The sequence below is a fragment of the Misgurnus anguillicaudatus genome, chromosome 14 (assembly GCF_027580225.2).
Source record: "Misgurnus anguillicaudatus chromosome 14, ASM2758022v2, whole genome shotgun sequence".
NCBI classification, from domain to species: domain Eukaryota; kingdom Metazoa; phylum Chordata; class Actinopteri; order Cypriniformes; family Cobitidae; genus Misgurnus; species Misgurnus anguillicaudatus.
This window is the reverse complement of record NC_073350.2, coordinates 15,321,432-15,347,759: the sequence shown is the minus strand read 5'-3', so window position 1 is coordinate 15,347,759 and position 26,328 is coordinate 15,321,432. Positions and strand designations below refer to the sequence as shown.

At 36.0% G+C, this 26,328-nt stretch overlaps 1 long non-coding RNA gene across 1 annotated transcript; it reads right to left on the bottom strand.

Annotated features, from left to right (window-relative positions):
• Positions 1 to 436: 436 nt before the first annotated feature.
• LOC129448602 (uncharacterized) lies at positions 437 to 2,681 on the bottom strand. Its single transcript, XR_012373183.1, has 3 exons — positions 1,999 to 2,681; positions 1,301 to 1,667; positions 437 to 862 (listed from the first exon to the last, which is right to left on the bottom strand). It is a non-coding gene; the product is annotated as an uncharacterized lncRNA (long non-coding RNA).
• Positions 2,682 to 26,328: the final 23,647 nt, after the last annotated feature.

The following is a 26,328-nucleotide window of genomic DNA, read 5'->3' as shown; positions in this document are numbered from 1 at the left end:
TATATTCATTTGAAGATGCACTTCAACTTTTCACCCCCCCCACTCTAAAGGATAGGACGACGCTTAAGAGGTTAATGTGAGGTGGAAATTGGAAAGGCTTGTATAGTTTGGTCTGTTCCTGATTATTTATATTATTTGACTAAATTATCAATAGTTGAAGAACAAAATACTGTTTTATTAGATTATAATCTATAGTTTGGAATAATACTATATAACCCATTATATTTACTATTAATTTAGTAATTTCCCTGGTTTTTGAAGCAATGCAACTTTGTAAAAAAAAACACTATATAAATAAATCTGGCTTGGCTTAACTTAAAATTAAATGTACACCCCATTTAGAAATTACAGATGTGTGTGTGTGTGTGTGTGTTTGTTTACATTTAATATTTAATTTACTTAAGATAAGATATTGTGTTCTATATAAATCTGTACTACTTATTTCAGCACACTCTAACAAATGTCTGTATCTAAGCTTACACAAAGGATTAGCTTATTTATTTATTCCTTCAAATTATTGATTCATAAATAAATGAGTTCATTACACATTTCATTCATTCACTCCTGTCTACTGCAATTGCTGATTGAGAAACATGGCATTGACCTTCAGGCCTTGTTCATTAACACAGTATGACAAAAAAATTCAATATCCTCTTGAACTTGAAATATGAACACAAATGCATCCTTTACTTCAGAGAATTCCCCGCTCAGGACCTTCCAGAGGGCATTTTGTTGATCATCTGTAACACCTGGTCAAGTAAAGATGCAAGTCGTAAAACATAAAAATCACATGAAATGATATGTAGCGTCTGTCATATCCCTTTTAGGCAAACATCTACATCAGCTGAATGCACCCCCACTCCTAAAAAACACACAATAAAAAACAAATAACATACCAGTTGTTTGATTGCATATTTGTGTAAAAATCCATCTTACGTCTATGAATTTTACTGTTAATGACAGTAAGAGCATAAGCTTGTTCAGAGCATAAAAGGGAAAATAAAAACAACACTGTAAGACTATCTAACAGCTTTGACATATTAAACCTTCTTGACATTAAGATGTAGACCCCACAGGAATTTCTTGTTCATTTAAAAGATACCATAATGCATAATGTGTAATTAAATGATCAGTTCTGTAGTAGGAGACGAGGTAAAACACATTGTTTTGTCATGTCATAATTAAATGTACCACGTTAGATACAAACTATCTGTAAGCAAATGTCACTACATAACTATGATGGTAGCGAAGACTACTCTGAAGTGTAGGGGGCTAGTTACGAATGAATATAGCAGTGTACCAGGGTGTCTGTCAGAACACAATAGAGAGCGTTGAACCAACTTGAGCTGTTTATTAGGCACACAAGAGAACATACATCAGATAGGAGAGAGCCAGCATTCAGTATTTATGAGGTAGCACACACCGCACAGAACTCTGAATGAGAGGCACAACTTCGATAGCAGAGCAGTCGTTGATGAAGGTAATGGTGAATATTGGTAGTAGTCCTTTAATGAAGCTCTGCACAGGATGAGGGTATGCTCCTTTAAGAGAGATAGGCCAGAGCTGTATTTATGAGCTTGGTTGCATGGCATGTGAATGGAGATGCATGAGTGCCTGGCTATATTTGAGAGCTTAGCCAGATCATAGGCAGGTGTAGATGTGGTTTCCTGCAACAGATTACAACAGGATTCCCAAAGTAACACTAATGCTAATAAACATACATTGACAAATTTGCTACAGCTTCTCCCCTCATACGTTATCAAAATAAAATAAACAGACTTGTCTCAAATGACAAATTTTACACCATTAGCAGTGTTTACACAACGTATGTAATATAACTGACATTATTACAGGATAAACAGATTGATGAACAGCAAAAGAAAGTGATTTATATAACGTTACAGCCTAGTAGATTCACAGTTTAGCTAATAACATGTTAGCGCTATTAATAACGGAAATTTTAACAACAAAAAAACATGCAAATCTAACTGTACTTACTCTAATGACGCACATGAACACACCGCGTAACAATCTGGTGCTATTGTCTCCACAACAACACGATTCATGCCTCACACAGCGAGACACTTGTACAAAACTAGCGCTTTTCCGCCATTGCTTTGAGTGAGCGATACTCGCTGTCATAATAAAAGTCCTCCTCCGTCTGGGTCTTTTGCACAATGTTTCTAGAAAAGACTCTATGATTGGTTGAAGGGAGATCGTGCCACGATTGGTCAGCACAGTGTGCTTGTTGTCTGATTGGCTGGAGTAGACGGTGGGCGGAGTCCACCTATTTGTGGATTCTTGTGCACGTCTTGACGTTAGAAATGTTTCAAATCCACAAATGCACAGAACGCGATCCACAAATGAGTGCAGCAATTCACAAATGCACAGAAAGCGATCCACAAATGTGTGCAGCGATTCACAAATGCACAGAAAGCAATCCACAAATGCGCAGGAAGCCATTCACATACAAATAAAATACAAATATATATTTATAAAAAAAATTCATTTGCAAATCCCATTTTATTTATTTGTGAATTTCCTTCCTTTTTATGAAATGTCTAACATATATTTATGGTTCGCTTATTGTGCATTTGTGGATTTAAAAAATATTTATGAAACTCTCTATATTTATTTGTGGATCATAGTATATTTATTCAGAAATACGAAACAATTCTGACCCCATACTGGCAAGACCATGACAGTACTATGTTCTGTGTGGGGGACATGTGGAGTCATATTGTATGTGGTCCCAGTGTCTTGCGGCTGTCATGGTCTTGCCTGACCTTAGTGTATGATTCAGGTCTGATATTAGAGGACAAGGCTATGGCAGCATTGTGTTTTATGTGGGGACACGTGTTTTTCACATTATGTATTTGTGGCACGTGTTCCCAGTGTCTTGTCACTTTCACCCTACTCCCTTATGTACTCGTGTCTTACGTAATTAATTATGTTCACCTGTTCCCCATTGATGTCGTGTCTTTATATTGCCCTCTGGTTCTCTGTCGTGTGCGCGTGCGTTGTTGTAATTCAGTGTTCATGTACTCTGTGACCTGTTCCAGTTATTCTCGTGTTTCTGTTTGTGTTTCATCAGTGTTTTGTTTATCTTCTGTTCTACCCCCACGTGGGTGTTTTCTGTTCTGTTGTAAATAAATTCATTGTTATATTTTCGTATATCCTCTGCGTTTGGGTTCTCCTTTTGTTTTCCCTTTTCGGTGTTACCACGCCGTGACAATCATAGCTTCAAAAACACAGGAAAAACAGGACTTTTAATGCACCCTTACACTATAAAAATTATTTGCTGCCTTAAATAAAAAGTAATTTTAACTTACTATTATTTACTGTATCTTGACAAGAGATGAGTTGCTACAACTAGCAATAAAACTTTGCGTTGCATTGCACCGGGTGTATGATAGGGCCCTACATTTTTAAGCTATTTGTTGGCAAAATAATATGGCAAAAAGGTAAACCTTAAGGGAATCTGTGTTTTATTCAAATATACAAAAAAGCATACAAAAACTTAAAGTTCTCAAGTAATAAAGCAAGCATTGACTAAAGTTTTATTTGTTTTTCATATATGTTGCTCCTCTTTTGTGGTGATATTTTTGTAGTCAATATCCTGGGCTGTCTTTATAAACGTATATGGGTTTGGGCAGGGGTGGACTGGGACAAAAATACGGCCCTGGCATTTTGGCCCAAACCGGCCCACACTACACACACTGCAAGGAGTTATTTTCAAGGAAAAATGCTCTTAGTATTTTTGTCTTGTTTTCAATATCTGAAAGTTCTTGGATTAAGATGCTTTTTCTTGATGGACGGAATGACCCAGGAAAATGGGTCTAGTTTTTGGACCAGAGATAACACATTTGGGTGATTTTGTGCATAAAACAAGCAAAAAAATCTGCCAATGGGGTAAGCAAAAAATCTTGAACATTTTTCTTAAACACTAAATGCAAGAAAAATTCAAGAAAAATTTGCTTACCCCATTGGCAGATTTTTTGCTTGTTTTATGCACAAAATCACTTAAATTTAAAATTTTGGTGTAAAAAAACTAGACTTATTTTTTGGGTCATTTTGCTTATCAAGAAAAAGCATCTTATTTTAAGATTTTTTTTATTTTTACTAAAAAAATAAGACAAAAATACTAAGAATTTTTTCTTGAAAATAATTTTTTGCAGTGTCTAATTACAAATACCACCCATCTTTGCACGCCTTTAAATATGTATAGCAATAGCAACTCCAATTCCATAAAAGCACTAAACTCAATTAATAGCAGAGTGAGAGTTGACACAACAAACACATCTAGAATGTGTTATTTATTAATGCAATAAAACTGTATAATCCACACTTATGAATCCTAAAACAAGCTTCATGGAATTGGCAAAATTTGCCATTGAATTGCTGACTTTTTACAAAATACAAGTGCTGCTTACAGTAATATTTAAAACTGATTATTACTTGCAGGACTTACAGAAAAGTATTCACTACATTCACTAAACTAAACTTGTGTGATTACAGTAATAGAGATTTTTAACATTATCTGTCAAGTGTGTTGTTATACAATAAACATATCTTTTTCTGTAAGCAGATTGTTTGATTTTGCTTGAGGAGAAATTATACGTTTTGAAACAGACAATCAACGAAAAATCTACGAATCAGATACACTCTCGTAGTCACAGAGCAAAGAGTGCAATTATTTTATTGCAGCTTTATCACCATCATTTTGTGTTTTTGACTCAGTTTTATCAAGGGGTATCAATCTAAACTTGTGTTTTGAAAGCAGTTTTGCTTACCACAGGCACTACACTCACTTCTCTCTCGTCTTTCTCCCTTTCCTCATTGACACTTTGCGTGCTGGTGCTGCCAGTGCCACCACCGTCACCATCATCATCACCAGCGACGCGAGTTGAAGAAAACAGTTGTGTTATTTTAACACATTTTACAGCGTCTGCCTGAAGAGTCTGTTTCTTTTTGTCGCGTAGTTTATCTGTTTTTCCATCTCTCTCTCTCTCTCTCTCTCTCTCTCTCTATTTTGGACACGTGAACTGACCGACGATGCACGCTCGCTTGCACAGACCAAAGAGGTGATTGGGCCAGCTTAATGTCATTCAAAAAAAATAACCAATGGGCTGCTGCTGAGTGGGCCAGTCTATCTAGGGAAAAAAAAAGGACGATGACTGGGCTGGTCAGTCATTGGGCCAGCTAAATGTCGCTTAAAAGAAAATAACCAATGGGCTGCTGCTTAAAAAGACGCTAACTGGGCTGCTCAGACAAAGATAGTATGAGATGTATCGGCCCAAAAAGTACGTCGGCCCACCGGGAAACTGCCCGGTGTGCCAGATGGCCAGTCCGCCCCTGGGTTTGGGGGTAGTTTTTTGTCAAGCCTCCTTAAATTCTTCACAAAGTTAAGTTTCTGTTTATACTACAAACACACCAATGTAACATGCATTCACCATTTTTAATACATTTTAATAAAAAATTTCAATAAAGAGTGAATATGTCAATCTGAACCGAAGTTTCGGTCACTACTGTATTCTGCATAAACTGCATTTCAGAGGCAACACTTTGTGTGCATGTGTAAAATAAAGGAAACATTTAGACCTTTAGGTTTAATGTGATTGACTGTTTTCTACATAAAATCATCTTACATAATGTAATGTATGCATGTTTTTCAGTGTGGGACAAATGTGACTACCTGGTTAACACTTTGTTCTACACATTCTGCACATATGATGCCAATACCATTGAAGATGTAAAAGAAACGTGTTATTGAATATTATATTACAACACTGTAGTAACTGAAAGGAACGTAAAATGATTGTGACTTATAAAAAATAATGAAAACAGACCCTTCTTTGAAGTCAGTTACAGAGCAACGAAAACTTTGGATCAAATGGATCAAATTAAAACTCTGAGTTTGGTTCTTTCAAAGAGAACAAGTGTGAACTTTAAAGATCTTTCTACCAGCAGAGTATGATCAAAACATCACTTATATTGAAGATAAGAGAGCGCTGCTCGCTCCTTTTTTGTTTTTGGACACCCTGTTAAACATGATAGCTGCTTTTCAATGTGATTTATTTCTAAGCAGCATCATTTATCACACTAGGAAAGAAAATGCAGCATGAAGTTAAAACAACTTGGTTTTGCAAGTCAATTCAACCTATTTTTTTTTAAAGGAAAACACCACAGTTTTTCAATATTTTACTATGCTCTTACCTCAACTCAAAATAAATACATACCTATCATTTTTTTCAATGCGTGCATTTTTAATCTTTGTACAGTGCCTTGTGAATGGTTAGCATTTAGCCTAGCCCCATTCATTCCTTAGGATCCAAACAGGGATGAATTTAGAAGCCACCAAACACTTCCATGTTTTTCCTATTTAAAGACACATGAGTACATGAGTAGATGAGTAAGTATGATGGCACAAAATAAAACTTTTGTTTGGAGCCATAGAAATGAATGGGGCTAGGCTAAATGCTAACACATTCAAGAAGCGCTCTACAAAGATTAAAAGTGCATGCAATGAAAAAAGGTTGAGGTAAGAACATAGTCAAATATTAAAAAACTGTGTATTTTTCCTTTAAGTTTTGACCTGTGATAAGTTGACTTATTCAAGTTGAAATTGTTTCACTTAATTTGTTAAGTTAAAGTAACATAAAAATATATGTTGTCTGTGGTATAAGCTCATAATCGAATTATTGAAGATATCAAGGTTACATTTTCACAGAATGTACTTTACATTATGTAGGATAATTTTATGCAGAAAATCTCATAAATGACTTTAGCTGGGTTTTAACAGGCAGGGTAACAAATAATTATAATGCGACTTTTTGGACCAAATTATACAGAAAGTTGATATTTTAGTCAATGAGTGAGAAAAGAGAGAAAGCTTTCGAATGCAGAATAACTGCTCACTGCTGTGGAGCTCAGTCCGTTTCCCAAAGGACAGAAAGAAAACCATCCAAACAAATTCACTTGGGCTGAATTCATAAGCAAACAAGACTCATCACCTATCTCTCTCTCTCTCTCTCTCTCTCTCTCTTTCTCCTCTCTCTCTCTCTCTCTCTCTCTCTCTCTCTCTCTCTCTCTCTCTTTCTGCTACATCCCCTAACTCACAGCTTTTCTTCATCCGACATTCACTTTCATATTTCACTTCCCCTCCTTCTTGTTCTCCAGGAGCAGACACAATAAATTCCCACGCCCTGCTGTCTCATAAGAAATCATAGAGCAAAAGGGGAGCACCGTCCTTTATTTTGAGGGAGTAATTAAGTCTCAAAGGAGGCCTTGCAAGGGCTCTAAAAAATGCGGTTGATCTACAACCTTCTCCGATGCTGGTCTGCATGCAAAACCTGATTAATATGCTACATTATGTTCAATTCTCCTGTAATACTGTGTTTCCTGAAGGTTGAGGCTGTTGAAGAGATCCTCTATCTATCAGAAGAAAAAGCAACCACTCGGAGCCATAGAAGGCTGAGAGCTAAAGAGAAGAACGACGCGAAAGAGACGTCCCGCGGTACAATCGCCGTACATTGGCCGGCCCTATGCCTTGTCATCCAATAAGTGAGCACCTTCCACCACCCCTTTACTTTCTCCAGCCCACAAACACTTATCTTCTGCCGGGAAGTAGGACACATCACCAGGCCATTACTTCACCCTGACGGAAATAAATGGGCTTTACGGCTGAACCATCATTCAGATCCGTCTTTTCTCAAACCGTCCCACATTCATTTTGAAAGTCACATGAAAGCCCCTTCCCCACATGAATGGACTTTCTCCTGGGTATCGAAACATAGGGTTAGTACATCCATGAATAAAATAGCGTATATTTTTCAGGCAGATCCTCAAATGGATCCTTTTCCCTTATGTAACCAGTCTCACTGCATATGAATGCCATAAAAACAAGTCCAGGTCTTGTTGCATCAGAAAAAATATATATATTAAATGTGTATCTTTGAGGTAACAATATACACAGCCATTTCCCGGGCCGGATCCGTACCTGATCTATGCCGAAGATGCAGGTTCGGAATGGATCTGGGGCGGATCTGGTCCGGAGTCGCCTGCTGGCTCCGGCCAAGTGACAACTTTTCTAGTACCTTTTTTTTGAGAGCCCATGGCTGTAATAAATTTCACAGGTTAGGGAGATTGTGTCAGATTGATCAAGTCAAATCGCAGCAAGTAAACACGCGTACCAAGGCTCGGTGGCTGTTGTGATAGATCGCTCAAAGCAGGGGTCCCACGGGGAGAAGATGTTTTCAAGCATCCACTCGTATTGACAGCCGAGGATCACTTTACACACACACATAACACATTGCTGATTCATTTAAGTCCTTGAGCTTTGCAATATACAGCAGCCGCAATCCCCGTTAGCCGGGAACCAATTACAGTCCGGCCCAAACTATACTGCTTAGCCCTGAGTTTCTGACAGATCCGCCTGGTGTCTTTAGGCAATTAGGCCTTTGGTCGAGTCCATATGGCCCTTCGCTGTTAGGGTCAGCAATTAGAGCGTATTCATTTCAATACATTAATGGTGTTCATCGAATGCTGCGAGAGGAAAGGCCATTTGCGTTGTACACTATCGGCATGTTGTAGAGATTCATTACTGCGCCGTGTTTTCTAAACGGTAAACGGTCGTAATCCGGACTTGCATGTAAAATGCATAAAGAAAGAAATTCACTGCAGGACTATAAAGAGAATATCTGATGGATGTTTGGATTTTGTAATGAATTTCTCAGAAGCTGTGGAGTTTGATAAAACCCTGTTAAACGTGCACAGAGACTCAGCTTTAGCTCATGTAAGCTCGGGTTTTACATTATTATATACTACAGGAGTGATTGAAGTATTTCCGCTCACAGCTTGAGAGGAAAGATTTGAAATTAAAAAGAGATGAGAGAGTTTTGCTTTCCTCTATTCCAGAACAAATAGCACCGTGTGTTTCCACTGAGATGCTGTTTGTTACACCGTTCTATATCCACGCCAAAGCACTGAAGCATTGATGTAAATATCATAAACACAGTCGGGTGCTTTAAAGTAATATTGAACATTTTTTGTTATCTGGTAAGATGCTGGGATGGGCTAAAGCCTGTACACTGAAAAATATTATTTGCTGCCTTCAATTTTTTGTTTAATCTACGATTTATTTCAACTTACTGTTATTTATATTGACTACAAATGATTTGTTATATAAAACGAAAGTTGACATTTTTCAACTATATTTCATAAGTTGTAGCAACCAATCCCTAGTCAAGATAAATAATAGTAAGTTGAAATGACTTGAAAATGTTGAATAAACAAAAAAATTAAGGCAGAAAAGAATTTTTAACAGTGTAAAGAGAGAGTTCAGACTGCAACGTAAAAAAGAGTCTCCTCCACGTCTGTAATTCTAATCTAATAAAGCAAATGAAAATGAAAAGGCTGTAACAAACTTAACTATCATTTGGAAAGCCAGCAAAAGATGAGCAGAGAAGAAGGGAAGATGAGAAAGTTAAAGGTTATGCAGCAAATAGCCTCCAATATAGGATGCAATACGGCTACCAATGAGATTAAAACCTACACTACTGCTCAAAAGTTTAAGGTCACTTAACTAAAATGTTAACTATGGTCTTAAAATCATTAAATCTGAAGGCTTATGGTTAAATGCTTGAAATTACTTTTGTAGACAAAATATAGCTGTGCCAAACAGATTAATTTTTGTTATTAGAAACCAAAAAATATATTTTTTGAAATAGATGACTTACACTGAATATTGAAGAAAAAGCAGCCACTAAGAGCCCTTATTATATATAAACTCAAAATTGAAAATTTAAGAAGCTTCTTGAAAAAATGACACAGTTTTGCAGTTTCTAGGCAAAGGGTGACTTGCACTTCAAATGATGAAATGTAACCATTGATTTATTTTGGATGCTTTTAGTCACCCACAAAATTCTCACAGACACAGTTACATTTGTGCTATGTCGTAGTTTGGACATGTTTATTATTATTCTGTAATATGGAAAAAATGTAAATAATAAAAAAAATGTCCTCGGTATTTGAAAAATCCTGGCTACGGCCTTGGTACAGAGAAATATGAGAAAAGTATAACAACTCATCTCTAGTCAAGATAAATAATATACGTTGAAATGACTTGTAAATCCGAGTTGATTCAACAAAAAATTTTAAGGCAGCAAAAAAAATAAATTTAAAATATGCAATGCAGTTTCATTTAAAAGACCACAAAAAAATTGTTGAGAACACATGAAGTACCTTTTTGTGAAATCAAAATATTTTTTATGTTACTTAAACTTAACAAATGAAGTTAAACAAATTCAACTTGATTTTAAAAGTTATGTCAACTTATCACAGGACAAAACTTAAAATAGTAGGTTGAATTGACTTGCAAAACCAATATGTTTTAACTTCATGCATCATGCATTCATGAATCTGTCATTATTCATATAAGTGTTTAATTCACTTTTGGGTTTATGTCATTCTCAAAATATTTTCAATAATGATCTTCACACTGAAAAAAATGATTCACTGAATTTAATCAATTTTTTAAGGTAAGTACAGTAGTTGCAATCAATTTATTTAAGCTACGTTTAAACAAAAAAGATTAATAAAGTAAAATAAAATATAAACCTTTGTTTAAATGTAGCTTAAATAAATTGATTGCAACCACTTACCTTAAAAAAATTGATTAAATTCAGTGAATCATTTTTTTTCAGTGCAGTACATTGCAAAAAATGTGTCATATAACCAAAACATACTTGATTGAAACCTTTTCATTTCAAAATTGCAAAAAAAAAACTTCTTAGTATTTTTGTTTTGTTTTCCAATATAATGTCTTAAAGTTTTGAAAAGCAAAATATCTTGTTTTATAAATAATCAAAATGAAGAGAGCTTAAAGCAAGAAAAAATCTGCCACTGTTTATTTTCTGTTTTAAACATAACCTCAATTGATCATTTTGTTCAAAAGCAAGACTCGTTAACAAAAAAAATGAGGTAAAAAAAGATTTTATCAGTAAAAGACCATAGAAACCTTTTCAACGCTGCAAAAAAGAAAGAATATTAGTATAAATATCTAAAAATCCCTTAGAAATATATTTACTTGAAAAGCTAAATTATCTAAGATATTGATAAGATAAGAAGTCTTGTTTTCTAAAATAATAATTAAAATAAAATAATTTTTTAGAAATTAATTTAGAGTTTATGTTTAAAACAGGTAAAAATATGTGCTATATTATATATATATATATATATATATATATATATATATATATATATATATATATATATATATATATATATATATATATATATATATATATATATATATATATAAGCAGGTGATTTAATTACAAAGGCACAGGTTAAAGAACACAGATTAATTTTTCTTAACCCATTCACTTGATTTTCATTTTTCTTTTTTTTTCAGCAAACAAGACTTAAAGGGATACACTGGAAAAAATGATTAATTGAATTTAATCAATTTTTTTAAGGTAAGTGGTTGCAATCAATTTATTTAAGCTACATTAAAACAAAAGTTTTATATTTTAATTTACGTTACTAATCTTTTTTGTTTAGATGTAGCTTAAATAAATTGATTGCAACCACTTACCTTAAAAAAATTAATTAAATTCAATGAATAATTTTTTAAGTGAGTTCACTTTAAAATGAATATTCTGTCATCATTTACTCATCCTCATGTTGTTTTAAACCTGTATGAATTTTTTTTTTTTTTTTTTTTTTTTTTGATGAACACAAAAAAAATATATTTTGAGAAATGATGGTAAACACACAGCAGTGACCATTGACTTCTATAGGAAAACATTTTTTTGGAAGTATTGTGATAAATGATGGTAAGCACAAAGTTGACGGTACCCATTAAATTCCATCATATTTTTATTCCTACTATGGAAGTCAATGGTCACTTACTGCTGTGTGTTTACCATCATTTCTAAAAATATCTTCTTTTGTGTTCATGAGAAAAATAAATTCATACAGGTTTTAGAACAACATGAGGATGAGTAAATGATGACAGAATTTTCATTTTAAAGTGAACTATCTATTTAACATCTTAGGGTCATTTTGATTATTAAATGAATGCATCTAGCTTTAAGAATGCTTTATTTACTAAGACATTATTTTTTTGCAGTGTAGAACTAAATGTTTATCTAAAACTAAACAGAAACTTCATTTCATAACCCCAATGATGTAAGAAATTAGCAAAAATCAAACAAACATAATTTAAATCAGTGCTCCAGCTAAACTTGTAAATACTAACACACATTGTGAGTGTATATCATTAACCATATACAAATTTGATAATCAAACAATAAAACAAAACAAGCAAGGCCTACACAAACAGACACCTGCTGTTTCAGGCTGCTGTTCAGCTTGAGGATTACAGGTATCAAACTGCTAAACTACAATATATGATGAATATTTACAAGCATGAACAAGACCTGGGTGGGATGCGATGTAGAAAGGCTCACAGCATGAAAATACAAAACCTTTAAAACATGATGCAACAGTATTTCCTGACAAACCAGACTGTTTGACTAACAAATATACAGTTGTCAGGGAAGTAGAGAATACAGAGTTTGGCTGTCAGACCCTGGAGCGTGGAGGGTGGTGCAGGTTTACTGGGATTTAGGTGGGATAAACTTTGCTTTGTGCCCATGCCGGCAAACATTGTGTCTGACATGTTTTCCTCTAGTAAAGAGTTTATAGTTATTTGTTTCCAGATACGATGAAGAACTAAAGAGATTGAAGTCTAATATATTTAGTATGTGTCTTTATGTGTGAGTGGTTCTGAGTGGAAAAGCAGAGGCAGGTGGGATTGTGTCACTGGTGTGTGGAGCACAAACTCTGATCTGAGCCCATCTCAACCTCAACTATTCAGAAGAAACGCAGAGTAACCCAGAATAACTTCAGACTTTAAAGACAACGCAAGCTCCATACAGGCTCTATTTGGAAGCAGGACACCTTGTGTTCTCAAGCTGTCGTGAAATTCTGAAAAATAAATCATTGAGTGGGTGGCTTGAAATATATCTCGTATGACATCAAACCATTGGGACATGTTTAAACTATCAGAGACGCTATTGTTTGCCCAAAATTCTTTATCTTTTATACTCGCACTCTTTACTTTTTCTCCCCAGGAACACAAAGAAGAAATGTTCCATATTTCCATACAACAAAATCATACAGATTGAAAAAAGGACAAAAAGAACCACTATGAAAAACAACTTTGAAAACTGTGAGATATACTTTTGTAGAACAGACTGAAATGTAACATTCACGTGTATTTAACACAATTGACGTCTGACGTCTTTATTCAAATTGGCGCAGAGACAATTCAAGGAAAATACCCAGATTGAACCCGTGACCTTAAAGGGGACATTTCACAAGACTTGGTGTCCCCAGTGTACATATGTGAAGTTTTAGCTCAAAATACCCCATAGATCATTTATTATAGCATGTTAAAATTGCCACTTTGTAGGTGTGAGCAAATATGTGCCGTTTTTGGGTGTGTCCCTTTAAAATGCAAATGTGCTGATCTCTGCACTAAATGGCAGTGCCGTGGGTGGATATTGCAGATGGGGTGGTATTATTATAACAAGATCCCCTTCTGACATCACAAGGGGAGCCAAACTTCAATGACCTATTTTCACACACTTGTAGAGAATGGTTTACCAAAACTAAGTTACGGGTTGATCATTTTTTACATTTTCTATGTTGATAAAAGCACTGGGGACCCAATTATAGCGCTTAAACAAAAGTCAGATTTTTATGATAGGTCCCCTTTAACCTGATAAGGACACTGTACACGGCACACACCCTCCCTTGCACGTGAGGCTGCATAAACGTCATTGTAACTTTGAAGCATTAAAAATATACGGTCATGCGGCACATTGTTTGAAAGCTTAGACTCTCAGGATTCCATTAAGGGCACACACAAACCATAAGATGATTTATAGCATAAAACTGTAATCTAGTTGTTAGTTACCTGAACTGGGCGGCGCCGATTTAGGTTATTTACTTACCTTCAAAATCTTCCCTTTATCCGCTTCGGTGAAATTGTCCAAAACAAATTGTTCATAGATCCCCAAAAGTCCAAGGAAATGGAATATCCAAGCCTTTCAATCCAAAACGATTTGTTCGCCTCACAATCTTGACGTTTCTGACCGAATTACGATATAAATACTGTAAACAATTAGTTCACTACCGGACATTCGTTCAACTCTCACTTTTCATTCACCTAACGATTTATTATGAAATATTTGGGTGTCACGTTTATTGTGCAACGTCTGAGGAACAAATACTCCCCCTTGTGGAATTTCAGACGTTTCATAAGAGGCTAATGTTGGAAGTAGAATGGTTTACCAGTTGAGAGACGTGTGTTTTAAGGAGGGGTTAAAACACAGGTTTTTCATATTTGTTTATATTTTTATGCTTTAAAGATCAATTTCTGCAAGTGTTTCATAGACTACACCAGTGGTCTCCAACATGGTGCCCGCCAAAGGATATTCTATTCTCAATTGTAATATGTATTTATTATATATAAACTTGGCTTTTTTATGTATGTTAACATTTTAAACAATGATAACACATATTAAGAAGAAAAGAAAATCAACAAGTAAAACAAATGTTTAGACTATTTAAAAAAGTAGCCCTCCAGATTGTTTAATCCATTGTGGAAGCTCTTGCTCACCAAAAGGTTGGAGACCCCTAGACTACACTGTAAAAATAGATTTGTTGACTTAACAAATTAAGTTACCTAGTTAACTCAAAACCTTGTCAACTAATATTTTTAAGTTAAATTAACTAAAAATGAAGGCAACCTAATTTTTTAGATTGAACCAACAATTTTTTTACAGTGAAAAAAACATAATTTGGGTTTAAGATCAAAAATTGACATTGAACTTTTTAAGATAAGGATAAAAGAGCAGAGTTATTGCACCCCAGTGAATGAATGAATGTGGTTTGAAGACAAGTAACCAGACAGCCTTTGTAGTTACATTTTATACCCCATATAGCAGGATTATGATCAAAGCATACAGTTGTGAATAATGTAAAGGGTTTTCCAGTATATCAGCCGAAAGGGTAATGTTTTAGTTTTACTGCTTTGTTGTACTATATTATTGTCACTGCATGAGATTTATAAGTCTTTATCAATATTCATTTATAAATCTTTTATATAAGTTTTATTACTAAACCATAAAGTCTTTTGAGTCTATAAAAACAGAATGCCATGCAGCAGTTATATTAGTGTACAACAAGAAAACTATATGACAATATTGATATTGTATTGACTATAAACGCAAGGAATGACTCAAAATTACGATTTTCACAATACCTGTAGTGTTTACGAGACTGGGCAATAGCTGATACACATCTAACCTGTTGATAACTTATGGTTTGTAAAAGTAATGAAGAATTTGCCGCGCAGAATAGATTTGTAGCTTATTATACCTCTTTTCAGCCTAACTATTGATTCATGTGTAATTTTATACTCAGAAATGCCAAGTTGCAGAAGGTCGTACAAATTAGACTTTGTAATTATGTTCCCCAAACAAAAGAGAGTTTCTTCAGCGAATCTTAAAGCAGCACTTTTGAAGATTCCTATAACCGGGATTTTCTGATTAATGTAAAAGCAGGCACAGTGAGACAGTCATTTAAATGGTCTCAGACTGTGTCAGCGCCATCGATAACACAGAATTATCAATGCTCTGTGTTCTTTAAATACATAAAGAGTTGATATAAATCACAGTTTAATGATTTTACACATGCATATTGCACATGACACGGTTGAGAGCTGTGTACTGCCATGACTGGGTTGTACTCAAGTTATCAAAAGGATTTATTTAAGAGTCACTCTCTAGAGACAGAATCTTAAAACTCTATAATCCTGGCGGGATTTTCAAGGTTACACTTTTAATGCTTGTTAGACGAGGAGGAAGATGTCGAAAATATATTTAATTGGCGGCATTTACGAGGCGCGCTCTGATTCTGTGTCCCGGAGACCGAACAAACACATCCTTTAAAGGGGGAAGCTCTGCTTGAATTTCAGAGAAGAGTCACTTCAGACTACAGTCATTATTGCAGCCTTGTGAGAATTAAGATGGTGCCTAGGCATTTGGGAATAATCAGAATCCTTTGAACAAAGCGAACGCTTCAGCTTCAGAGTTTTCGCATGAGGCACTGGAAGGCCTGATGCTGAAACTGTGCAGGGATCAAGAGGAAAATGATGCAATTTCACTGTCAGAAAAAAAATGGTAAAAAATAGTCCCTAGCTGTCACTGGGGCGGTACACTTTTTATAAAGTACACTTTTGCAACTCAGAGGTACATATTGGTACCAAATGTACACATATCTGTACCTAAATTATACAAAAATGCATATTAGGACCTTTTCAAAGGGTACTGGCCTATAGTAACAGGATTTAATGTAGAATGTAAAATCGCATTTACCTGCATTTATTACACAGATTAATAAAAATGTACATGGTAATGACATGTGAGCCTCAAACATGATTGTTTCCACCATCTTATGTAAACCTTGTGCATGCAAAAAAACGCTGGTGTACAGTTGTGATGTACGCCACCAACATTAAATCACACATTAAATTAACTAGGATGTTGTGACTGCTGAGTTAACGCTATATGCTAATGCTATATGCTAGCAATTAGGCTGAAGTCACTGATCTATATAAATGACTGGATTGCACATGACGTCACAACTGTGAAGCCACCGCGCCGCCATGTTGGTATACCCAAACATTCTATTAAATCAATGGACGCGATCAGATTTTAATGATAAAACATCACTTTACTAGTCTTCAATTTTTTTCTGAAGTTACCCTGTACATTATTACAACACAAACGTCCTAAGCATATACATAGTTATTTACTGAAAGTTGTACATTTTAGTTTTTAATCAGTTATTATACATTCATCTTCATTACAGTATCAGATCAGCAGACAGACAGCAGCATATTTAGTATTAATGACAAACGTGCTCATTCTGAAATCTAAATAAATAATCATACTTTGTACCGTATGTGCATGCAATAATTTGCTGGTTTTATGTTATCTAAACTTACAAGTTACCTAAACTTATTTAGAGAAATAGCGCTGACAGTGTAGCTGAATGTCAAAAAAAACTTTATTTATACCCGTGTCATTAACAGAACGCAGCAGACACACTCACCTTATAACGTTTTTTTATAAATCCATTTTCCTGCCCGATTAAAGCATAAACATTGCAAATAACACCAGAATTAACAGTTAATTTACGTACACATATCCTAAAATTAATCTTGCGTGACTGAAACGCTGTAAAGCAGATGACTTTAAAACATGATTTTGAATGGAAGTCAATGACGTCGTCTGCCGGTTGGGTATACCAAGATGGCGGCTCGAACTCTGTGCTGGCTTCACCTCACGCTGTTACGTTAAGCGTTCTATGCGCAATCCAGTCAGTTATATAGATCAGTGGCTGAAGTACGTTTTGCAGGTCCATACTAAAAAATATAAACTTACTACTCAGAAATGTCCATTCATAATCTCCAAACAATTGATTATTCCTCAAATTCTGTATCTTTGTCTGATACAGACTCAAACATAAGGTCTGTTTACACAAACACAGAGCTAATCAAAATACCTGCTCTGAGAAACAGCCAATCAGAGCAGAGCTCAACATTATTATTCATGACTCTTTTAAAAAAGGTAATAATAGGTTTCAAAAAATAGATTTTATTCTGGAGGAAAATCCTAGGGTTGTAAATGGACATGTTAAACCATCTCTGGATATTTTTTGCACTTAATAAAGCCACATACATTTTATGTAGATATCAAAGAACAATCTTTCAATGCATTCTTTGGCACCTTTAAAGGGACACTCCACTTTTTTAAAATGGGCTCATTTTCCAGCTCCCCTAGAGTTAAAGGAACAGTATGTAAGAAATGTATATCAATTAATCATAAAATGACCCTGATATGTCACTAGACATTAAGAAATAATTTTCATTTCAAATACTTATATCACTGACAACAGTGGTCTGGCCAGGATATTGTCATTTAAAAAGTGGAGTTGCAGCCCTCAACTGATGTTTATGTTGTCATGTTGTGTATTGACCACCAGTTGTGTGATTGCAGTACCAGTTTTAGCCACAAGTTTTGTGATTGCAATCAGTTTTGGCCACAATCCTACATACTGTTCCTTTAAACATTTGATTTTTACCGTTTTGGAATCCATTGAGCCGATCTCTGGGTCTGGTGGTACCATGGATGCGCAATATTATGCTGCACCTGAAAATAGTAGCCTTGGTAACTTTCAATAGCAGAGGACTATTTTCAGGCAGTGCGTAATATCATTGCGCCTCCTGCAGCCATGTTACGGCAGCAAAGTCCTTGATTATTACGCCAGAATGAGAGTATAGTCCTAACCATATCTGTCTAGAAAATCACAACTTTTAATTCTCCCTCGGTCCCAGTACACGATGCAACTACAGGAGAGTCAAGTTTTTAAGTTTTAAATAGGTAAAATGTTGAAACTCTTTGGTTATTTTTAGCGCAATGCTAATGGTCTAATCCAGTGTTCTTCCACCCTGGTCCTGGAGGAAAAGTTTTAGATGTAGCCTTTTCTTAAACACCTGAATCAACTCATCAGCCTCCTTCCAGAATGTCTCCCTAACAAGCTGATAAGTTAAAACAGGTGTGTTGATTAAGAAGACATCTAAAGCATTCTGGAAGGGGGTCCTCCAGGACCAGGGTTGAAGAACAATGGTCTAATCAGATTCAATGGATTGTGCTAGCTATGCTAAAAGTGGTACCGCCAGACCCGGAGATCAGCTGAATGGATTCCAAAACTGTAAAAATCAAATGTTTAACTCTAGTGGAGCTGGATAATGAGCATATTTTTAAAAAAGTGGTGTCCCTTTAAGATGTTAGCACCACAACGCAACCAAGAGGTTAAGGTTTGGTTCGTTCGGTAGATGTCCTAACGACAACATCCGATTCCAAAAGCATCTTTCTCTATTGGAAGATATAATTGTATGATTATGTAAAATCTTTGGTAAGCAACATTTTCATTGAATATTTAATTTCAGATGTTTACCGCAAAAGTTTTTTATTTTTTGATCAGAACTGTTATGTTATGTCAGAATATATCCGTTTCAATGTATATATATATATATAATCAATCTAACATATTTTCAATCTAACATTATATATATATTTTTTTTTTCCTAGGGTTTTTCCCTCCTAGGACTTTTTTTACTTCCCCGGCTAAAAATCCGGGTTTTTTTTCTCCTAGGGGGTTTTTCAACCCGGGGAGGCAGCCTTTTTGGGCTTAACTTCTATACGTTACATTAGTAATACATTCGCTTTAATGTTGATGTATAGCCGCAGCAAATTTAGCTGCTTGTGCTATTGTGTATTATGTTTTGCTATCTGTCGATTTTCTGTGCTTTTCACTGCTTCTATTAATGTAAAGCTGCTTGATACAATTACCAAATTGTAAAATGCGCTATATAAATAAAATTAATTGAATTATGTTGAGTGATGTCACATGGCTCTAAAGTTTCAATACTTGGGAGTTCTAACACAGATTTCATCAAAGGTTTTAAGAAATAGTTGTTTAAAAACATGTTTTTGTGTAATTTATGTTAAAAAATATAACTAATATAATAAGAATATATACAGTTGTATGCAAAAGTTTGGGCACCCCTGACAATTTCCATGCTTTTCATTTATAAATATTTGGGTGCCCAAATTTATGCACCTGTCTAATTTAGTTTTAATGCATATTGCACATTTTCTGTTAATCCAATAAACATCATTTCACTACTGAAATATTACTGTCTCCTTCAGTTATTTGATTGATAGATCAAAATGAAGTTGCTGATCCAAGCACCCAAATATTTATAGATGAAAATCATGAAAATTGTCAGGAGTGTCCAAACCTTTGCATATGACTGTATTTGTGCATTTGGATGACACTTTCATTCAACTTGACATTTGCTTCTTTATGCAATGCTCTACCCCACTGAGCCACAGCAACACATAAATAAAATCATAATAAAAAATGTCAATTTATATAAAAAATCATGTTTTTTTACTACTTTCATAAATCCAAACAAGAATCTTCAACTCATTTTCAACCCCAATTCAACTCTGACCGCCATGCGACCATCTATATAACCTGGATTGAGAAGTTTTCGGTTCCAACCCATTTCGCTCGTCCCTGCATCCAGATAATAAGATCCCCTCCTAAGTCTGAACCTCGCGCTAGGCGTGAAGTCTCGACAGTGCCCTTCAGTCTTTTCCCATTATCACCAGAGACTCACCTGTGATGAGATCTTCAGCAGGAAGCCTGGGGCTCATTGGGATTACATCATCAATAAATCATTATCATCTTTCTGTAGAGAAAACTCTCCAGCATTCTAATGAGAGATGCTTACACAACTCGCAGCTCCACTACAAACCCAGCAGCGACTTATAGCCATTTGTACGCAGCCTACAACAGCGGCCGTGCAGTAATGCATCATTTACTTGCGCTTTTCCATGCTTTCCTACATTATTGATTCAACGCAGCGTGTGAAGGTGAGATAGGAGAGCTGGGAGGAATATGGAGGAAATTGGCTGGCTGTACATAAGTCTGATATTATCAACATGCCCGCCAACAGAAGAGTCCTATTGGTCTACTTCAATCTGTATTTTGCTCTTAGCATTTGGTTTGTATTGTGTGTTAAAGCCCTCTTAACACAAGCTCAGTGTGAATGTTTAACCATTCGTAGCATCACAACTATAAAGCAAGATTATACATAAACTGCAGAGTTGGCATAAAGGAGCCGATGAAGGTTTTGTTTCTTCCACATGATTTTCCAAAACAGTGAACTCTGAAATCCTTTAAGTTAGGCCATCCAAACAAATCAAGTACTTGCCAGTTATCTGTAAAATATATATCAAACGCAGTCAATAAAAAGCTGTTCCTGTAGCTCGGTTGGCAGAGCGTTGCATTGGCAGCGCCAAGGTCATGGGTTTGTTTCGCACTGAACACACATACTGATCAGATGCATACCTGTAAAAGTGTAGGCCAAATGCATAAATGTAAAGTCTGTGGACTTGCATCATTCAAGCCCGACTGAGATCCTCACCAACATCCGAAGCGATAACTCTCGAATGAACTCATTAACTGTCAATCAACACCTTTTCTGAAGAGTAAACATTCATCAGTGCTGTGGATAAATATGTTACAGGAGGAGGAAAATGTACTAGAGAGCATAGTTTCATGCAAATACGCAACACCTCATTGAACATTGTATAATTTGTGACCCTTAGGTAAAACTTCCAGCAGTGTTTGGCTGTCCCACAAGAGGTTTGTTTGGAGAAGAGAAATTCTTTATCGATTTTTGCAACCTAATTTATGAAATGAATCAACACTTTTAAATAGGCATGTTGTAAATCTTGAATACAGATGAGATCCTAGGCAACCTTAGGGGTAAAAGTTGTTATGCCACATATATAACTATGTTTGATCTCCTAAAGGAGTAGCTCATCCAAAAATGAAAATTATAAATATTTACTTACCTTCAAGCCATTTCAAACTAGACATGTGCTGGTGTTCGCTAACGCAGTAGTGATTTATTGCAGGTACAACATGATCTCACGCAAAATTGTATTAATTTATTAGTGTCCATTGCACAAAATTTCTTTCTATGGAAGCACGAATGTCATTTTCATGACAATCGCATGAATTTCTATAAATAGTTTCTCGTGTCCGTGGCACGACTTTCTTTTTCGTGTCATTTTATGTATTGATTTTTTCCCGCTATTTTTAAATCATTGTCGCTTAGGGTTGGGGTTAGATTTGGGGTTGGGATGTACTATGTATTGGTTTCTACGTTTTTCTTCCGCTTTTAAAACTATTCTCGCCTGGAGTTGTACACAGACTTTTGACGCAAGTGCATTGCGACAAAATGTAATGCATCTCCTGGGTTACATACTACATTCTCCTGTAAGCGCATGCGCAAACTATACAATGTACGCAGGGTTTCAAAAATATGGCGGTGCACATTCAGTGCGAGGTGCACTCTTCTAATACCGAAAATTGCGCCACACGCACTGTAGGAGCACCCTCATGTACACATAAAAAAACGACCATCCTTCACCATACAAGTGCACCTATTTCATTGCTAAAAACAACATTATTTTGTGTATTTGGTATAATACAATGTGTTTGCGTGGTTTATGGTTCAAAAAACACATTACTTTCCACATACCGTGAATTTTTGTAGCTCCAGATTTCCCTCTCTCTCAAACGCACGGATTTGAAAAGCTGTGTCCTCTGATTGGCCACCTAATCTGTACGTTGTGATTTGTCTGAATATATCTGACGTCAGCCGGAAATGTGACGCTCCTTGAGTGTGGCATGGTTGCTGGTGCCAGACGGGCCGGCCTGAGTATTTCACAATCTGCTCAGTTATTGGGATTTTCACGGTCAACAATTTCTAGGGTTTACAAAGAATGGTGTGAAAAGGGAAAATCATCCAGTATGCGGCAGTCCTGTGGGCGAAAATACCTTGTTGATGCTAGAGGTCAGAGAAGAATGGGCCGACTAATTCAAGCTGATAGAAGAGCAACTTTGACTGAAATAGCCATTTGTTACAACTGAGGTATGCACCAAAGCATTTGTGAAGCCACAACACGCACAACCTTGAGGCGGATGGGCTACAACAGCAGAAGACCCCACCGGGTACCACTAATCTCCACTACAAATAGGAAAAAGAGGCTACAATTTGCACAAGCTCACCAAAATTGGACAGTTGATGACTGGAAAAATGTAGGCTTGTCTGATGAGTCTCGATTTCTGTTGAGACATTCAGATGGCAGAGTCAGAATTTGGCGTTAACAGAATGAGAACATGGATCCATCATGCCTTGTTACCACTGTGCAGGCTGCTGGTGGTGGTGTAATGGTGTGGGGGATGTTTTCTTGGCACACTTTAGGCCCCTTAGTGCCAATTGGGCATTGTTTAAATGCCACGGCCTACCTGAGCATTGTTTCTGACCATGTCCATCCCTTTATGACCACCATGTACCCATCCTCTGATGGCTTCTTCGAGCAAGATAATGCACCATGTCACAAAGCTCGAATCATTTCAAATTGGTTTCTTGAACATGACAATGAGTTCACTGTACTAAAATGGCCCCCACAGTCACCAGGTCTCAACCCAATAGAGCATCTTTGGGATGTGGTGGAACGGGAGCTTCATGCCCTGGATGTGCATCCCACAAATCTCCATCAACTGCAAGATGCTATCCTATCAATATGGGCCAACATTTCTAAAGAATGCTTTCAGCACCTTGTTGAATCAATGCCACGTAGAATTGAGACAGTTCTGAAGGCGAAAGGGGGTCAAACACAGTATTAGTATGGTGTTCCTAATAATCCTTTGGGTGAGTGTATTTTTGAAGTACACACACAAAAAACTTGCTTTCATCAAGCTTTTATTTGATTCTTTCCACACTGGATGATGGTTTGACAAGACACCAATGTACTGAATAAAAACAATACAAATAGTCTTACGTGAAAAAATCAAGACAAAATGTGTTGCACATTGCAGACACGAGTTCTTGTCATAAGATGAGTTCCAGGGCTCGCTATACAATCTATCCAACAACAACAACTGCTAGCATTTTTCTGTCATCTGGGTAAAACAACATGATGAAATTTTGACACAGGCGTTTGTATCAGAGACGTTTTATTGTATGAAATCAGCACAAGCCGAGCTCCCGCGCCCTCTGGCCACACTTGAATGATGCAACGTTTGCTCTGTATAGACCCTGTTGGCCTCGTCAGCTTATATCCCAAGGTCATCGTGTCTTAGTGTACGTTTGAGCAATAATCCAGCCGCACTCTTGATGTCCACCAAAAAAAAAATCTGTATCTTGAGTTAATAACGTATCTCCAAACCAGACAGAAACTTGTTATCTAGTAAGACAAAAAGCTACTAAGGTCATCTACATCAAAAACGTCATACTCGCCCACTGCAGAGATGTTTAGGTAAGTGCCAAGATCAGAAAAACAGCCTTGATACGTCTACTATGCGCTACAGTAAATAAGAAGGTTTTTTCCGCATTTATGTGGACAAGGCAAACGCTGCGGTTTTCATTTTTGATCTTTTTGCACTAGTGTTGGCCTAGTATCCAAGATACTAATTCAGTGTCTGCTTTATTTAGTTAGTGGACATGAGCTAGAGTGCTATACCACGCACAGCTGTGTTTTTATACAAAGGAAAAGGCTAATTTTGCTTTGAATAAAGCAAGCAAGTATCTACTAAAGCCCCCCTGGTGCTATAATGAGCACCATTGAGTGGCAGAATGGATTTTCTTAAGACCGGACCGAACTACTTGAATCCGTTTTTGAAAGGTTGAAAACATGTCAACAATACACTAAAGGTACTAATTAGCCTATTTGATGCTTTTGTAAATAGACCCAAATGCGCCGTTCACAAAAGCATATTGTTGCACATAGGACTCTCTTTGTAAGTCTTTAAATAAATCTGTATGTGAGGCCGCAGGCTACTTTCGGGGAACAGCTGTTGGGCTGCATCACAGATTCGCTAACCTACTGCTGTCTCCCACAAAGTCAAATGATGTGTTTAAATGCCACCGAGGCTTTCAGACAATCTGGGGCCAGATCCAAAAGTTCTGAACATGGTTATAATTTCTATTGATTGATCTGAAAGAGCTCCAACTTTCAAGTGCTGGGGTTTGTTTACATGCTAATGATATTTTTTGTAACTCAGTGGTGCTTATTTGCTTTCGTTGTACGGAATTGACCAGCCAGGACTTTTAACTTCTGTGGTCAGGGTTCCTACATAATTTTCATTTAAAAATTCCATACTTTTCCAGACTCAAATTTCCATACTTCCCTACAGATTTTTTCCGGCCATATTTAACTAAAATTCAACTGCTAACAAGTATGATACATTCTAAACATTTAGTATTGGTGTTTTTGCCTTTTATTTGGATAGGAAAGTAGCTAGACAGGAAGTGAGGTGACAGAGAAAAGGGGGCGGGATGGGGGAAAGTCCATGAGCCAGGATTCGAACTTGGGTCACCTGAAGCACAACAGCGCTACATGGCGACGCCAACAACACGTCAAAACATCCATGTAGGCTATCATGTTAAATTTGTAAATACAGAAACGGAAGGGATGTTTATTTACAATTAACCAGAAAATTTGAAACTAGAGCTAAAGTCAAATGACAATGCTTAAAAATACTGTTCAAGCAATAGTCTAATTATAAATAAAATATTTAGAAATTCTATATTAAAATATTGCATTTTGTGACCTTAACGAAATATTTGCTAAATCAGTCACAATTTTTTAAAGCGTTATAAATTTACCCAAAAATTTAATTTCTATCATCATTTACTTGCCCTCATTTCATTCTAAACTAATAAGATCGTGTATAAAAACGATCTTTTGGCAAGGCTGGCAGACTGATCCAATCGCAATGAAAAAACAATATTTATTATATACATCTAGAAATTCTTAATTTTATATTTAGAAAACAAAATGGGCTACTTTCCAGACCCTAGAAATCCTGTGTGGTCTATGGAAGAAAGTAAGGGGCTGTTTACACGAGAAAACGTTTAACCAAAACCACAAACGTTTTATGTAATTTGGCCAAAACAACACCTTGACATCTACATGTAAACGATGAAAATGCTAATTTAATATACCGGTGACAACATGCACATGTTGATTTAGTCTACCGGCATGCGTGAGTATAACCAAAACAACAATGGCGGTCTGTATAAGAATTCATATGTTCGTAGGCTTGTATTGTTTCTTTACAAAGTAACATTGCCATCTACTGGCCTGGCACACATAATACAGCGTTTTTAGTTGCATGATAATTTTTCATAAACACAAAGGTAAACCTTTTAAGTTTTTTTTTTTACATCATTGTCTATGTCAGTGGCATGCCTCAATCTTTTTGGCATGCATACCCCAAGGGTTGGGTGCATCTCCTCACGCCCCCTCCTAAGAAAATTCATGACATAAAATCATGATCTTAAACTTAAAATTAAACAAAACATATATGATACAATGTAGTGCTGTTGGTTAGTACAGCCTTATTTTTCTGAGGTTTAATTACACAATTTATTATAAATAATGTATTTTATAAAATGTCAAAACCATTGACACAATCTGGCACCCCCCAATTTGGGAACCAGTGGGTAGTTGAGGAGTGATTTAACTCAAACTGCAACAAAAGTGGCCGTTTATTTACTTCCATCATTGCTGGTCTTCTCAAATCATACACAAGTTG